The following is a 16,694-nucleotide window of genomic DNA, read 5'->3' as shown; positions in this document are numbered from 1 at the left end:
TCCTTCTGCAGTTTGCTGATTTTTTGTTTCATCAGAAACTTTTATTCTCATTGATTTCGTTATTGATTTCGGAGAGTTTGGACTTATATATCGTAGTTTGGATTGCTGTCTTAAGATTGCCCTCAGCTATTTGTATTCTTACCAGGAGGGTGTCTGCTATCCTTTTAGTAGTGTTTATAATCAATGTGAGTAAGTCCCTAGTGTATTTCCATGACACTAGGGACCATTCCTTTTTGAAGGCAGGATCATCCAAAAGAAGGCGGGGAAAGTTGTTGACAATGAGACCATTCAGGGCAATATTTGCATATTTTCCTGCAGATATTTGGTCATCATTGCTCCGTGGAGGGTAGTTTTGAGCCATTCTTTTTTCAAATTGGTTAGAAATATTCAATCCTCAGATTAGCTACCTGATGTCGAACTGCCATCGGTACTTATGATTGATCGTGTCTTTAAAATCTCTGCTGCTACATCATCACCGAAACTCAGTCCCTGGGCTTCCTCCATCTTCTGTTGATGGGGTAAGGGAGCTCAGTCAAGGGACTAGCTCAGTGGAACACTCAAGGAGTATAAATGGGCCAGAGAACGTAGGTAGCGTTCCTGGTAACCTCAAGTCCCACGGTCACTGTTCAGGATTGAACAGAGATGGGTCCATTACCTGGCCACAGATAAGCATGGCCTCAACAAAGACATCTTCTGGAGCACCCTCAACAGATCCCACTGTAGAGGGCATACACTACCTTGTTCAGGTCACGTCATCACACAGGGTCTGTAACAATTTGGCTGGGCTTAACCATTTAGACCATATCCGTCCTGGTGGTCAGCGTCTACATTTTACCTGAGCACCACCCCCTGTCCCCTGACATCCGTAAACTGGGTGGAATACCGAGTACTCGTATTTGCTCAAACCCGTCGACACATATCTCCATATGTGCCGAAACCAGCATGTGTCACTTATTTTTAATGATACGATCTCACCTTTAAAATGGGTTTGCTGGCGGCTTTCACTGATACATGATTCCCATACACCGCCTTGCACACTCCAAAATGGCACCCATATCATGCCTCCCTCCAAGTTTAGACTTTCTAAATGGCCGCCGCCACACTTCCTTCATTCCTGGGCTGGTTGCTCTCTAGTATGTGTGGAAACCAGGTTGTCAATTACTGAGATATTTCTCTTTATTTTTACTTTTATGATTTATCTAGCCTTTTACATTGTTTCGCTGGCGGCTCTCATCGATACATGATCTGCCTACTCTGCCTTGCACACTCCATAATGGCGCCCATATCGGGCTCTCTTCCCAGTTTAGACCCCCAAGATGGCCAACGCCACATTGCCTCTTGTTTCTGGGCGGTTACTCTCTAGTTGTGTGCTGCCCAAGGAAACGCACTATGATGCGCACCATTTCCAAAAGTACTTCTGCTGCCAGAACCGGGTATGCAGTCACCACACGGATCGGGCATTGTGGGGTAGGTCTTCCGCTGAATGGGCACGCTACAAATGTAAGTACCTGCTCTCTCTAACCCTAGGATGCCCCCAGTGCCTTGTTTGTTCATAGCGAGCATTTCGAGGCGCCAGGCTCTGATATAATTTCCCAGTATCAGCAGTAAACCATCCCAGGGCACGTTTACCACGAGTTTCTGCCCGTGATGGCGCCACGCCGACATGTTCCCTGGTGGTCGGGACTGAGTGCCTGGCCTTTCAGGGCCACCTTGCGTTCGGTCCCTGGAGGCATGTGGGTTTCATGCCACCCAGACTGTGTTTTACAGACCTCGAGGTTGAGTCCTGAACCAAACCCATCTCAGTCTCCTTGCATAACAACGCTGGGCCGTCCGATCTATACCCTAAGTGAGGACTCCGACTCTTACTTTTACTTTCACCTTTGATTGTTTAACTATTTTTTGACCCCCTTCCTAGGACACTCGTTACTTTAACGTATTCATCTCATGCCGTGAATCAATGGGGCCAGTCATGATCATTTTTATAGGTGAGTCGTTGGATCTCACCACTCTGCTACTACATTTTTAAAGGCTTACTACCTACTGCACTAGACACCATAGCTGCACAGATTTTACTTCACCTATGTGTTGTGATTAACTGCGACGTGTATACGCACAGTGGTGTTTCATAGGGGAGTATGAGGGTGTGATCCTCTATACATTCATGAATGCAATGATTCTCTTATTTGTCTTTCTAGATTGGCCGCTGCATCAACTGGTACTACACCATTCTGGTGCAACTTGATGGTAAAACTAGGTTAACACACCACATTACCAGTTGCTCCTAGTGTGACACATCACCTTTTTTCACTAGGTCCTGAAGAATTGCAGCCAGATCCACCAGACTAACAGGAAAGAAACATGTTCACCGCATAAGATTGAGTGCAACGATCTGCAACATCATTGCAGAGAGTCACCACTTCAGTTTTTAACCAGGGTGGAAGGCAGGATCATTAAAATTATTCTTCCTGACTCTTCCAATTCCCTGTTTTAACTCACAAGGTCTTCTTAACTTACACTTTTGCACTTCTACACTCTCAAAGCTCCTTGCACCCACTGCACCAAACGGCAAGGAATAAAAGATCTCCGCCAAAGAGCCCCTGCATAGGGTGCCCGTAGGGTATTGCAGCGCCCACCCAACGAGGAGCATGGTGAAGCATGACACCCAGCAGGCTGGCTGTGTGAGGGCTCCATTCCGAAAGTAAGGATTCCCCGTCCTTCCTCTTGTTTGACACCTTAGGATGTTGCCCCCCCCCCCTTTTACTTTCTCTCTCTCCCCCCTCAGGAACTGCATACCTATTTGTTTTGTAAGAGTAAATTTAACCCATTCTGAAGTCCAAAGCTTTCCCTTCTGTTGCACGGAATAGACTGGGAATAGTAAATATTACTCCTCAGAAATACAATGCTTTCCCTACTGTTGCACAGACTGAAGTGGGAATAGTACATTTAACCCCTCCAAAGACCGATGCTTTTCTTACAGTTGTTTAGACTGGAGTGGCCATAGTAATTTTTACACCTCCGGAGTCCAAAGCTTTCCCTATTGTTGCTTAGACTGGACTGGGCATAGTAATTTTCACACCTCCGAAGTCCCACGCTTTCCCTACTGTTGCACAGACTGGAAAGGCAATAGTAAACCTATCCCCCTCTGAAGTCCAATGCTTTGCCTACAGTTGCTCAGACTGGAGTGGGAATTGTATATTTCACCCCTCTGAGGTCCAACGCTTTCCATATACTTGCACAGATTGGAGATGAAATAATATATTTAACTTCTCTGAGGTTTTACATTTTCTTTACTGTTACATAAACTCGAGTGAGAATAGTGTATGTATTATTCCCAGGCTCAAATTAATTTTTTAGTATTGTTTAAATATATAGTTATCTTTAATATTTGTTTATAATTTTCATTTTGGAGTATTTGTTTTTATTTGTTTCAAAATTTTTATGAGATTTTTCGTAAATGTCTTTTAAAAAAAGTTTAATTGTATTTGTTTAGTAATTGATGTAATGTTTCAAGTGAAAAAAATAATAATATATTAAAATAGTTAAATACAAATTTAATATGATGGTAAATATATGTTTTAAACAACTGTGTTACATTATACATACATAAATATATATATATATATATATATATATATATATATATATATATATATATATATATATATATATATATATATATATATATATATCATCTTCACCTTTCAAAAGAAAGAATTGAGCCGCACACGTCGTGGTGAGTTTTGAGGTTTTAATTAAAAGCTCCTATTTTCCTAATGCATTTCTGCCCATCTTGGGCCTTCGTCAGAGGAGGAGCATAGATGAGACATCGGACGGCTGTGGTTGCACTAACAGCGCCAGCTCCACTCTTTTTAATTGTTTTCAATTACCCTCCAATGGGTGTGACCTTCAATTTCATTACTGAGCTTTCTGGTATCTGTAGTCCGACCCAGCTATTCAGTGCTTTCCTTCGGTGGGCGATGTTTCATATTAATGCCAAAGTCCTTTTAACCTGTTTTCCACGATTACTCAGCAAACCTTTTCATTTACTGGAGTCCGTACCTGGGGCCAGTCCCAGGCGGCAGCCGCTGCTCTTCATGCCTCTCGGCGGGTATCTTTAAACGGTCCATTGCGAGCAGGTTTGGCGCTCATTGTCGGTGGTGCGTCGCTCCGTGGTCGGACCAGACCGTGATATATCATCTTCACCTTTCAAAAGAAAGAATTGAGCCGCACACGTCGTGGTGAGTTTTGAGGTTTTAATTAAAAGCTCCTATTTTCCTAATGCATTTCTGCCCATCTTGGGCCTTCGTCAGAGGAGGAGCATAGATGAGACATCGGACGGCTGTGGTTGCACTAACAGCGCCAGCTCCGCTCTTTTTAATTGTTTTCAATTACCCTCCAATGGGTGTGACCTTCAATTTCATTACTGAGCTTTCTGGTATCTGTAGTCCGACCCAGCTATTCAGTGCTTTCCTTCGGTGGGCGATGTTTCATATTAATGCCAAAGTCCTTTTAACCTGTTTTCCACGATTACTCAGCAAACCTTTTCATTTACTGGAGTCCGTACCTGGGGCCAGTCCCAGGCGGCAGCCGCTGCTCTTCATGCCTCTCGGCGGGTATCTTTAAACGGTCCATTGCGAGCAGGTTTGGCGCTCATTGTCGGTGGTGCGTCGCTCCGTGGTCGGACCAGACCGTGATATATCATCTTCACCTTTCAAAAGAAAGAATTGAGCCGCACACGTCGTGGTGAGTTTTGAGGTTTTAATTAAAAGCTCCTATTTTCCTAATGCATTTCTGCCCATCTTGGGCCTTCGTCAGAGGAGGAGCATAGATGAGACATCGGACGGCTGTGGTTGCACTAACAGCGCCAGCTCCGCTCTTTTTAATTGTTTTCAATTACCCTCCAATGGGTGTGACCTTCAATTTCATTACTGAGCTTTCTGGTATCTGTAGTCCGACCCAGCTATTCAGTGCTTTCCTTCGGTGGGCGATGTTTCATATTAATGCCAAAGTCCTTTTAACCTGTTTTCCACGATTACTCAGCAAACCTTTTCATTTACTGGATATAAATATATATAAAAAATATACATAGGATCACTGACAGAATATCCAGGAGCAAAATATATACCTGCCAAAATATCGATGAAAAAATATAGAATCACAGAATATCCACTTCCTATCTACAAACAGGTAAATACAAAAATATTGAAACCAAAATATTGTTGTAAATAATATAATTTGTTAAAATATCGAATTTTTTAAATGTCTTAAAAGTAATGTAAAATAATGAAGTAATGAATATAATTAGGTAAAACATACTTAAAAATACTTAAATAACCTTAAAAATCTATAAATAATTAATGTAAATTAAAAAAATAAACATGCATTTTTATTTTTTAATACACATATATGTTAACTTAATAACATTAAAAAATATTCAATATTTTTAGTGTTGGATAGCAGGAGGGTAACATTTACTATTCCCATTCCAGTGAGTGCAACAGTAGGGAAAGTGTTGGATAGCGGCAGGGTAAAAATTACTATTCCCACTTAAGTGAATGCAACAGTAGGGAAAGCGTTGGATAGCGGGAGGGTCAAAAGTACTATTCCCATTCCAGTGAGTGCAACAGTAAGGAAAGTGTTGGATAGCAGGAGGGTAAAATTACTATTCCCACTCCAGTGAGTGCAATAGTAGGGAAAGTGTTGGATAGTGTAGAGGTCAAAATTACTATTCCCACTCCAGTGAGTGCAACAGGAGAGAAAGTGTTGGATAGATTAGGGGTACACATTACTATTCCCACCAGAGAGTGCAACAGTAGGGAAAGTGTTGGATAGCGTAGGGGTATGAATTACTATTCCCACTCCAGAGACTGACCCAGTAGGGAAAGTGTTGGATAGCGGGTAGGAATAATTTACTATTCCCACTCCACCAAATGTAACAGTAGAGAAAGTGTTGGATAGCGGGAGGGTAAAAATTACTATTCCCACTCCAGAGAGTGCAACAGTAGGGAAAGTGTTGGATAGGGTAGGGGTAGAAATTACTATTCCCACTCCAGTGAGTGCAACAATGGGGAAAGTGTTGGATAGCATAGGGGTAAAAATTACTATTTCCACTCCAGAGAGTGCAACAGTAGAGAAGGTGTTGGATAGCGAAGGGGTAAACATTACTATTCCCACTCCAGTGAGTGCAACAGTAGGGAAAGTAATGAATTATTAGTTAAATATATATCAATTAATTATCAATACCAATAAAAAAAGTGATTAACAAGTAAAAAATATGCAATAATTAATTAATTATAGATAACAATAAATATTAATTATGAAAAATTAATCACCTATTAATAATTAATTAACAACAAATTAATTTCCGCATCAGGCCGGAATAAGTGTGGGAGGGTTTTCCAGGGGGGCTGGGGGGGCGGGCGGTACGGGTGGGGGGGAAAATGGCAAAAAATCCTCATTTGTCTGCCCTTTTCAAGTTCTATACGTGTCCTAGTTGGGTATATATTCAGTTTCAGTCTAAAAAGATTGCCAGGTGGTTAAGTCCACGTGTTCGAGATCATGGGAGGAGTTGCGTAAAGGTGAGGGAGATGGAAGCAACATCATGACTTCCATTCAATATCTGTCCTGGAATGTCAATGGTCTGCGTGTGAGGAGTAGAAGAGATCGAATTCTACAATACTTGATAGACTCCCCCGCGCAGATTATTGTCATACAGGAGACATACCTCCTTAAAGCAGAGGTCATCGCCTTACTAAAAAAGCAGAGATGAATCGATAAATTTATATGTACGGATCACAACGGAAACATCAGAGGGGTCCTCTTTATTTTTAAAAAATCAGCGAAAGTTCAGGTTCTGGACTACAAAGAGGATCATAGTGGAAGATGGCGCCTACTAAGAATCTCAGTAGATGGCTGGATCTGTACATTGGTGGGCTATTATGGTCCTAACCAAGACAATCCGCCATACTTGGATATTATCAGGGATCATCTGGTAACCTCCCAAGATCCCATAATCTGGGTGGGTGATTTTAATATTGTGCTTAATCCTAAATTGGATAAATCTACTAACTCTAGAGCCTGCATATCCTCCAAATCAAGGCAAACCCTTACAGCAATAATGACACAGCTGGGTCTAGCAGACCTATGGAGGGAAAGGGTTGGCAATAAATTGGGGGTCTCTTTTCGGAATTTTAAATATAAGCATAAATCGAGAATTGATTATGCTTTACTCGGTTATTGCCTCAAAGACCCAATGACGGCGATATAATATCTCCCTTCCCATCTGTCCGACCATTCGGCTATTTTATTTACTTTAAGATCTGACCTGCAGATTAAACATCCGTCCTGGTCTTTTGATCGGACTATTTTATTGGAAGACGATGAAATCAGTTTTCTGGTAGCAGAGACCAAATTATTCTTGGAGATCAATCTCAAATCTGCTCTTTTAGCCATGTGTGGGAGGCGCTGAAAGCTTTATTGAGAGGTTGCATTACCAACAGAGCCTCCCACAGGCGGAGGATATATAGGGAGAAGATAAAAACTTTGGAGCTGGAGATGAATCTAATCGAGCGGAAGCTCAGTACCTCCATGGGGTCGACAGATGAACAAAGGAAGCTGGATGATTTGAAAAAACAGCTGGAGAATATCTTACAAGAAAGGGTGGCTAGGGGATGGGAGGCAAGTAAGATCTCCCACTTTGAATTTGGGGAGCAGCAGGTAGGATTTTGGCTTGGAAAGTCAAAGCCAACCAAGCTCAAAATTACATAGAGAAATAAAAGTGGAAGGGGAGGCTGCTGCCAGGATCTCTAATTCGGAGATTGTGAGTGCCTTTTTGGATTTTTTCAAGGGGATTTAAAGGGAGGACACACCCAACGACGATGTGGTAAGGGATATATGGCTTGATAAAATTTCCCTGCCAACCCTCTCAACAGTGCAGAGTAACTGTCTGGAGATGGAAATATCGGAGGCGGAAGTGAGCAAAACCATTGGGCAACTTAAGCGAGGGAAGACGGCTGGCCCGGATGGCCTACCAGGAGAGCTATATCGTGCGTAGTTATTGTTCGAACACTGACGGCCCTTTTCAATGGGATTCTTAGGAAGGGGGAAGCTCCCCCAAAGTCTTGGGGAGAGGCGACTATTGTTCTGATCTCCAAGTTAGGGAAGGACCCTACTGAGTGTGGGTCTTATCGACCAAACTCGCTTCTGAATAGCGACTATAAAATCTTTGCAACCATCATATCTGCGAGACTGGGGAGCATAATTGGTTCAGTTGTAAATCAAGACCAGAAAGGTTTCATCAAAGGGCCTCAGTTATTAGATCTAACTCACGACTTGGTGGGGGCAATAGATATTGCCTCGGCCTTCTCTCTTCCCTTGGCAACCCTCACTTTAGAGGCAATAAAAGCCTTCGATAGGGTTAACTGGCTCTATCTGGTCGCAGTTTTGAAGAAATTTGAATTTGTTGAGGGTTTTTGTCGAGCTATTACTCATATGTATGGGGCTCCATCGGCAAGGCTGTTAATTAATGGTGTCCTGACAGAATCCTTTAAAATCACGAGGGGCACTAGGCAGGGCTGCCTGCTCTCTCCCCTCCTCTTTAATTTGTACATTGAACCGTTCGCCCAGGTTTTGAGGGTAGAGGAGAATATTCCTCCTTTCAAATTTGAGGGGTGGGAGACGCGGGTAGCACTCTACGCAGACGACATTCTCATCTTTACGTCTGACCCGGATCTATCATTTCCCGTTGTTATTAAGAGGGCGGAGGAGTTTGGGCATATTTTGGGGTATGAGATCAACGCCAGTAAAACAGAAATTATGGCTTGGAATATTGCCAATTTACATTTGGATGTGACCTCCTCCATGCGATACCTCGGAATACGGGTCACCCAAGATGTTGGAAACATCGTACAAAACAATCTAAACCGAGTTTATAATGAGTGTCGGAAGCTACTAAAATCTTGGGTTGACCTTCCACTTACTATACTGGGCAGGATAAGCTTGGTAAAGATGACTTTCCTCCCCAAATTCACATTTATTTTTAACACCATCCCCCTGGCTTTTGATGCTAAAATCTTGGATAAGTGTCAGCGAGAGATTAATTCCTTCATCTGGAATTACAAATCAACCAGATTGGCATGGAAGAAGTTGGGGAGGAGGAGGGAAAAGGGGGGCTGGCACTACCTGATTTACAGTATTACGCATGGACTTTTCAGTTGTCCCACTCTAGAATGATTTTTAAAAACACCATCTAGTCTATCGATTGGGACAATGTTTAAAGCCATTCTAGCTGGAGCCGACCTGCCAATTGACGGATTCCTATTCAAATTCGGGGACCAGAAATGTTTCAAAAAAGTCAAGTTAAAAATTCTTCAGTCCTTGGCTAAAGCCTGGGCACAGATCAGAAAGAGACTAGGGTTGCCCTATTTCTCAAACTTTGCGCCAGAGTGGAACTCCCCAGCTTACTGTTATTTTTAAATGATAGCTTGTTGATTCCAGTGAAGGATGCTGGGATTGTAAAATGGGGAGATCTGCTGGCAGGAGGGTCCTTGAGGGCTTGGGAGGAGTTACGGGAGAAGGTTGGCACCGGACTTTCTAGTTTTAAGTATATGCAGCTTGATAGCTGGGCCAGGACCCTGTGTCGGAAAGGGGTTTCATTGGGGAAAGTTAGCAACCTGGAACAGCAGTTGGTAGAGCGACAAGGGGGAGGAAAAGAGGTAGCTTTGTGGTATTGGAGTTTGTTGGAAGAGGTTGATGGGGAATTTGCTCTACCTGACGAGTTGTGGGGGGAAGAGCTAGGCTTTCCGTGCGAGGAGATATGGGTAAAATCTTTTACTCTCCTTTATAAAACCGTTAAACCAGCATGGTTGAGACGTAACCATCTGTTTACGGCACATCAGGCTTACCTCTCGCCCCTAAGACTCTCCAAATTCCTGCCAGGAAAAACACGTAATAAATGTAATCTCATTGAAGCATCAGATGTACATATGTTTAAGGACTGCCCTTCCATCGGCCGGTTCTGGGAAGAAGTGAAGTCAACTTTGGAATCTATCTTAAACACATCACTGTCCATCACTCTTCCATTAATAATTTTCGGCTTGGAGGCTTGCATCACCGGCCAGGCAAGGTCTTTTTTGTTTTATGCAATTCTTCTGGCCAGGAGGCAAATTTGTAAAGTTTGGGTAGAAACAAAGGCTCCATCACACTCAGGTTGGCTGATGTCCCTATATGAAACATCCAAGGTGGACTTGGCCAGATCTTGCAGTAAACGTAACTTGGCTTTTTGGGATTTGTTGGTCCAGTGGAGATAGCGCTCCGGGTTTTTTTTGGGGGGGGGTTCCCCGGGTCCTATGATTATGCCTATAACACTCCATGGGCCTAGGGTCTCGGTTTCCCCGGTTCGTTGTCGGTCCTACAGGTTGAAAAATACCTTGATGGAGTAATTGTAAGCCCACTTCCCCCCTCCCCCTCTTGTTTTCTTTCGGGACTCTTCTTCCATCAATACTGTCAAATCGTGTCCTGGTACGGGAGATAATTAAAATTCTAAGTCTCTCGGTGTTGGACACGCAAGGTGGTTGGCGTTTCTTGAAAAGAGGGTAAGGCAAATGAGGACAAAAAAATTAAAAAGTAACAAACAAAAAAAGAAAAAAAACATTTTTTTTAAATGTCATATACCAAAAATTAATAAGTAATACAAAAATCCAATTAATAATTAATTAACAGTAAATTAATTATCAATGCACAAACATAATTTCAATAATTACTTAATTACAATTAAATTTCTTCTCACCCTATTCCCCTATAGACCCAGACCTTGCTAATAATAATAATAAATAATACAATTAATATAATTATCAATTAATCAATTAATAAAAATGTACTACTAATTCATAATTAATTAAAAACAAATTAATTATCATTATAAATAAACAAAAATAAATGTTACATAATTACAACCTATTCCCCTATAAACCCACAACCCGCTACAGAACTAAAACGCAAATTAACTTAAAAAAATTAATAATTCCTAAAAAATAATATTTAATTTACAATAATTAAGTTACTTCCCACCCTATTTCCCTATAAACCCACAACCCGATACAGAAGTAAATTACGCATAAATTAAATAACATTAAATTCATTACTTAAAAAAAATTCAAACATACATTACAAAAATAATACCTACTTTTAACACATATACTAACACTTAAAACTCTACAAAAAAATCGATATTTTTAACAACTATATTATGACTGTCGATATTACTAACTTCGATATTATGAAAATCGATATTTCTTACCTGAATTTCGATATTCTGCAGCACTATATTTTTGTGACTCGATATTATGTCCACTCGATATTTAAAACTCGATATTTTGCCATTTCGATATTAAAAATTTGATATTGTGACTGTTCATTATACACATAGACACACATATGTATGTATGTGTGTTTATATAAGTATATTTTTATATATAGTATTAAATTATTAGTGAGATTTATTTGATTAACCTTACATTACCGGTATGTAATGAAATATTAAGGTTTACTACTTTAGCTATATATATCTATATGTATTAAGAAACAATATTTATGTATGTCTTTTAATGATATTGATGTAAAACAATATATATATATATATATTTATTTATTTTTATACTTACGATTATAAGGATAGGGAAACAATATTTTTGTTATCTATATTTTGGGCACAATCTTTTTGTTACAGGATATTGTTGGCTCCAATATTGTGTCCGTGATCCGTTACATACTTAACGTTAAAACCTCCTCTCACTTTGGAGTCAGCGAAAGAAAAGTAAACACCAATCCACAGCCTAAAATGTGATCTCTGTCTGTGAATCACCAGCAAATGTGACAAGTTAAACACAGAATTTAAAGGCTACTTTATTTATTCCTTTAACTTTCCCCACTCACCAAAAATCAGCTTGCATCCCACCAGTGGATTGCGACCCACAGTACTTTAAGAAACCCTTATTTAGGCAGTTTTAATGCATACCTGATTGGGAAGGGCAGGGTGGCAGGTTATGAAGGACCAAAGGCTGAAAATACAATCAACATTGGCGGCTTTTCCGCTATATGAACCAAACAAATTAATCGGAGGGTCCAAGGGCGAGTTTAATGACCCACACTAGGTACATGCCCCAAAACCATATATTTCAACACACAAAGGGTACCTAGAGGTCAAAACGAATATGTCATTCAACTATGGACACCAACCCCAACACCATACAGATAACAAAGTGGGAACAGACAGTGCGGACTAGGTGTGATAGTGACCGAGTTAAGACTCAAGGGCATAGGGAAAAATTCCCATCAGAAGCCACACTGTACCGCCCTCTTTCACATCATTTGGGTACTCCTTGCCCAGGAGACATAACAAAACAAACTGGCCGGTCAGATGTTACCATGACCGTTTGTGAATGTGAAAGAAATGTGTCAGTGGAGGGAGGTTTAATTGAAATTATCAGTGTTGATGTGGCAACTGAAAAAAGCAGTGTAAAGTGAATGGAAAGTGAGTAGTGAAAAACATTAAAATTGGATGGGCTGGGTAGATGTCAATGATTTATTATTATCTCCCGGTCCCCCAAATCTAAAAAACAAGTGCAATCACAGATTTGACATAATATCCGTGATCAGTAGTGGTCAACATGTTTCAGCATATCTAAGAAATAGTTTCATGCATTCATCAGGACCCGTTGTAAATTAACTACTGCTTTTTGTGAAAAGTAAAAGATATCACCTGCAATGTCCAGGTTGTATGTTCAACCACATACCATTAGTTGTGGTTGTTGCGCTTCACCCCACCTGGCTGCAGCTCAGGTTAAGAGGAGCACCGCTCTCTCCGCCGGTGTCTCCCGGTAGTCTTCCAAACTGTCTGGTCCGCTATGGCAGTGGAACATCGTCCCCCGCCCACAGAGGCAGATGAAAATAAAAATGATTACCATTTTATTTTTTGTCCAGCTAAGTCTTGTGGGCAGGGCCACAGCACTGCAGTAAGAATAGGGAGAGTGTTGGACACTGCTGTTAGTGACCATGATGGTTTGGCCTGTCGTCTTAGGATGGCCAAACCGCCATGCGCACTGACTTGCTTCGAACTCAGCTGCCTTGCTCGGTGGAGAGACCAGCAGGCACAGTTTCCGAACTTGCGATGGAGCGCAAAACCAGTACATTCCGCCCAAACCCCACACTGCTCTCATGGTGAGAGCCGCATGGGGATTGGCTGCAGGGGAGTCTGGGAGCCTGTGCCAGAGGAGCAGAAGAGTGGAGAGAAGAGTGCTGTGCGTCAGTTGAGTTTTTTTGTTTATTACTGCCCCCCTGTGCTGTCCTACCATTTTTATTGAACTTCGGCCGCTACTGATGGTCAATGCCTTGTTATAGTCCATTGCACTTTCAAGCCTGTGCCGTGTGAACGGATAGGAATAGCTGTATTTAAATATGATGCTCCAAAAACCCACTGTGACCCGTCGCTACCCTCCTTCTCACACATAAGCTGAAATTGGAATTGGGCTTTCAGGGTCTGGCTGGCCATTCCAAGCAGGCAAGAGGGTTAGCTTACAGAGCTGTAGGCGATGACAGGGCCCCATCATCAGCTCCCTTCTAGAAATGGACTTCTGCAGATTGGGACTGGCTGGCACATTTTAAAAGCTGAATTTGGTTTCCAGTCCTGTGGCCTGGGTGATGTACCAGTGCCCTGTACGGCTGGTTCAGCCCTGCATGACTGTGTGTGCCTGAATATAGAACATTGAGTCATTCCACTAACTTACCTCATGAGCCCCTGAGATCTACTAATCCAAAACATATATAGAATGTATATTTAAAAGTGCTATAAGTAGAATAGTTATCCTTGCCTATCTGCCTACATGAGTACTTTGGAATTCTTTCTTCTCTGATAACTGCCATGCGAATAAGTGCATGCTCAGTTCTCCCAAGTATAGGATTTGGAAAAGGGATGGACTGCTGTTTATCCCACGTGAGACTCCCCTCAGGGTTTTCAAGCATGTTAATTTGATACATTGAGAGGTTGGGCTTTTTTATGACACACTTGTTAAAATGACACATTTATAGCTACTTGCATCAGCTAACTAACTTACCCACATCTTCTGTATTAGGGAGGCAGTGTCAGAGATTTAGAGTCCATGCTGTGTGATATATAGAATAAGGGTCCACATCTAGGAGTATGTAGTCTCAAAACACTGCTCGCTGTTTGCAGCCGGTATTTTTGCTACCAGCAAAGATTTTTAAAACCCACCTATGTATTAACAGGTTGGTTCTTAAAAATAGAATTGTGGTAGGGTCCAATCCGACCTGCCTCATGAATAATAATGAAGTAGGTCGCAAATTGTGATTCACTACGATTTGAGGCCATCTCAGGGATGGTGACAAGCTGGGGCCAGCAGAACCTCATATTTTTTTTTCTTAGAGCTTAATATAGCACGAACTAGACCCGATACATTGGGTATCAGAGCGCTTTCCTTGAGCACCAGTTTCGTTATAGAAGAACACATTCATTTTTGTTAGGCACGGGGAGATACGTGATTTACCTGCCGGATGTTCTTGCAGCCCTTCCTTCTGACTTTTATATACTGTCAGCTAACCGGTCTCCTGGGAAGCTGGGGGGTGGTGTCGCAGCCATTATTCATAAGGATCACACATTTACTATTCAGTCCCCCTTGGTCCTGCCATATATAGAGAATTTAGTTGTTATAATTGATACAGATATGGGGACCATGGTGCTGGTACTTATCTACCGCCCCCCTTATGCAATCCCACCTTCCCGGTCTCTCTAAGTGATCAACTGGCAGTCTTAGTTGTCAATTATGCCAAGGTCCTATTGGTCGGAGACTTGAACTATTAATTTGATGATATTGCGGGAGGGCCACAGGCTATTGAACTTTCTGAGCTTCTCTCTCATTTGAATTTTACTCAACACATTCGGATTTCCACCCATGAAAAAGGACACATTCTGGACCAAATTTGGTCCTATAATGTATCCTTGTCCACACCTGTGGCGACTCCATGTATCTGGTCAGATCATTATCTAATCCAGTTCTCACTTACTATGCATGGCCATTTAAAAGCCTCCATCCCAGCGGGAGGAGTAACCAGGAAATGGAGATCATTGCATAATCAGGATTTTCTCAGCTCCCTGGCCAAATCAATACCTGCTCCTAGCCACAATGTCAACCTTATGGAAACAAATCTCTCCGACTGGCTTCTGGCAGCATGCAATGAACATGTACCTCTCACTAAATTCTCTCGCGCCCACCGCTCCGACGCTCACAGATGGTTCTCGTCTGATCTAAGGAAACAAAAACTGGAATTGCGCCAATACGAGAGGAAATGGAGACAAGGCTACTCCGTTGAAGATAGGGAGCTTTATATGACTGCTCGCAGGAAATATAAGTAAGCTATTTTGATTATCAAGGCAGCCTTCTTTTCTGAGAGAATCTTAAATGCTCAAAATAAATCAAAGGAAATCTTCAAGGTTGTGAACGACCTATGTAATGACGATAGAACTTCCTCTGTGCAAGTACCGACTCAAAAGCTTTGTAACTCTCTAAATGATTTCTTCATGGATAAAATAGCCACCATTAAAGAGAGCATAGCAAAAAGTTTTAGTATGGTCCTCACAGAAGATATGCCCAGCAACCCCTCTGTACTGGATGCTATCCCTCCTATTGACCACTCAATGTAAGTCGAATTGATGACCCGGGTTAAATCAGGCTCACCCAATGACTGTTGCCCCCCCTCACGTCCTAAAGGACGTTTTTTCGGTCCTACCTCTCAGTGTACTCCCCCTCCTTAACGAGTCACTTGCACAGGGTAGGATCCCTGGTGCTTTCAAAAATGCGACGCTGGTCCCGCTTATTAAAAGTCTTGGGGCCGATCCTGCCAATCTCTCTAATTATCGGCCCATATCTCTCCTTCCTTTTGGAGGAAACATTCTGGAAGCTCACGTGGCCAGATGTCTCTCCAATTTTATTGAATCATCAGACTATTTTGAACCAAATCAAGCCGGCTTTCGTCCAGTGTATTCAACTGAGTCTGTGATTCTTGCGGTCCTGGACACTATGAGATCCAATGCTGATAGGGTTATCCATCAGGCCTTAGTGCTCCTGGACTTGTCGGCAGCGTTCGACACGGTCAATCACACCATCTTATCGCACCGTGTCGAACAGGCCGGCCTGCGGGGCTCTGCTCCCAGTTGGGTGAACTCCTTCCTGACTGACCGTACCCAGGCTGTCAGGCTTGGGAACTTCATTGCGCCCAAGTTGGTTACTACCTGCGGTGTCCCGTAAGGCTCTTCACTGTCCCCGCTTCTGTTTAACTTATATCTTAAACCCTTTTACCCTCTCTAAAAAACAGAAAGGTTACAACCTTTAACTACACCGACGACCTGCAATTAATATTTACATTGGACTCCCGGACTCTGTCTTTGAATTTCAGGCCACCATGTTGCACATCCAGTTGTGGATGGATCAGAACCATCTTAAACTTAATCCAGGGAAGACAGAGCTGGTGCTTCTTGGCAAAAGTGAGGCCAGCTGGGGCCTGCACTTTTGGCCATTAAAACCTACACCCTCCTTTTCGGTGAAAAGCCTTGGGATTACCATTAACTCAGATCTCTCACTTAGAGGACAGGTGGGAGCTGTGATCTCTTCCAGCTTCCATCAACT

This window comes from Lissotriton vulgaris, chromosome 7, assembly GCF_964263255.1.
Source record: "Lissotriton vulgaris chromosome 7, aLisVul1.2, whole genome shotgun sequence".
Classification (NCBI taxonomy): Eukaryota; Metazoa; Chordata; class Amphibia; order Caudata; family Salamandridae; genus Lissotriton; species Lissotriton vulgaris.
This window is presented reverse-complemented; position numbering follows the sequence as displayed.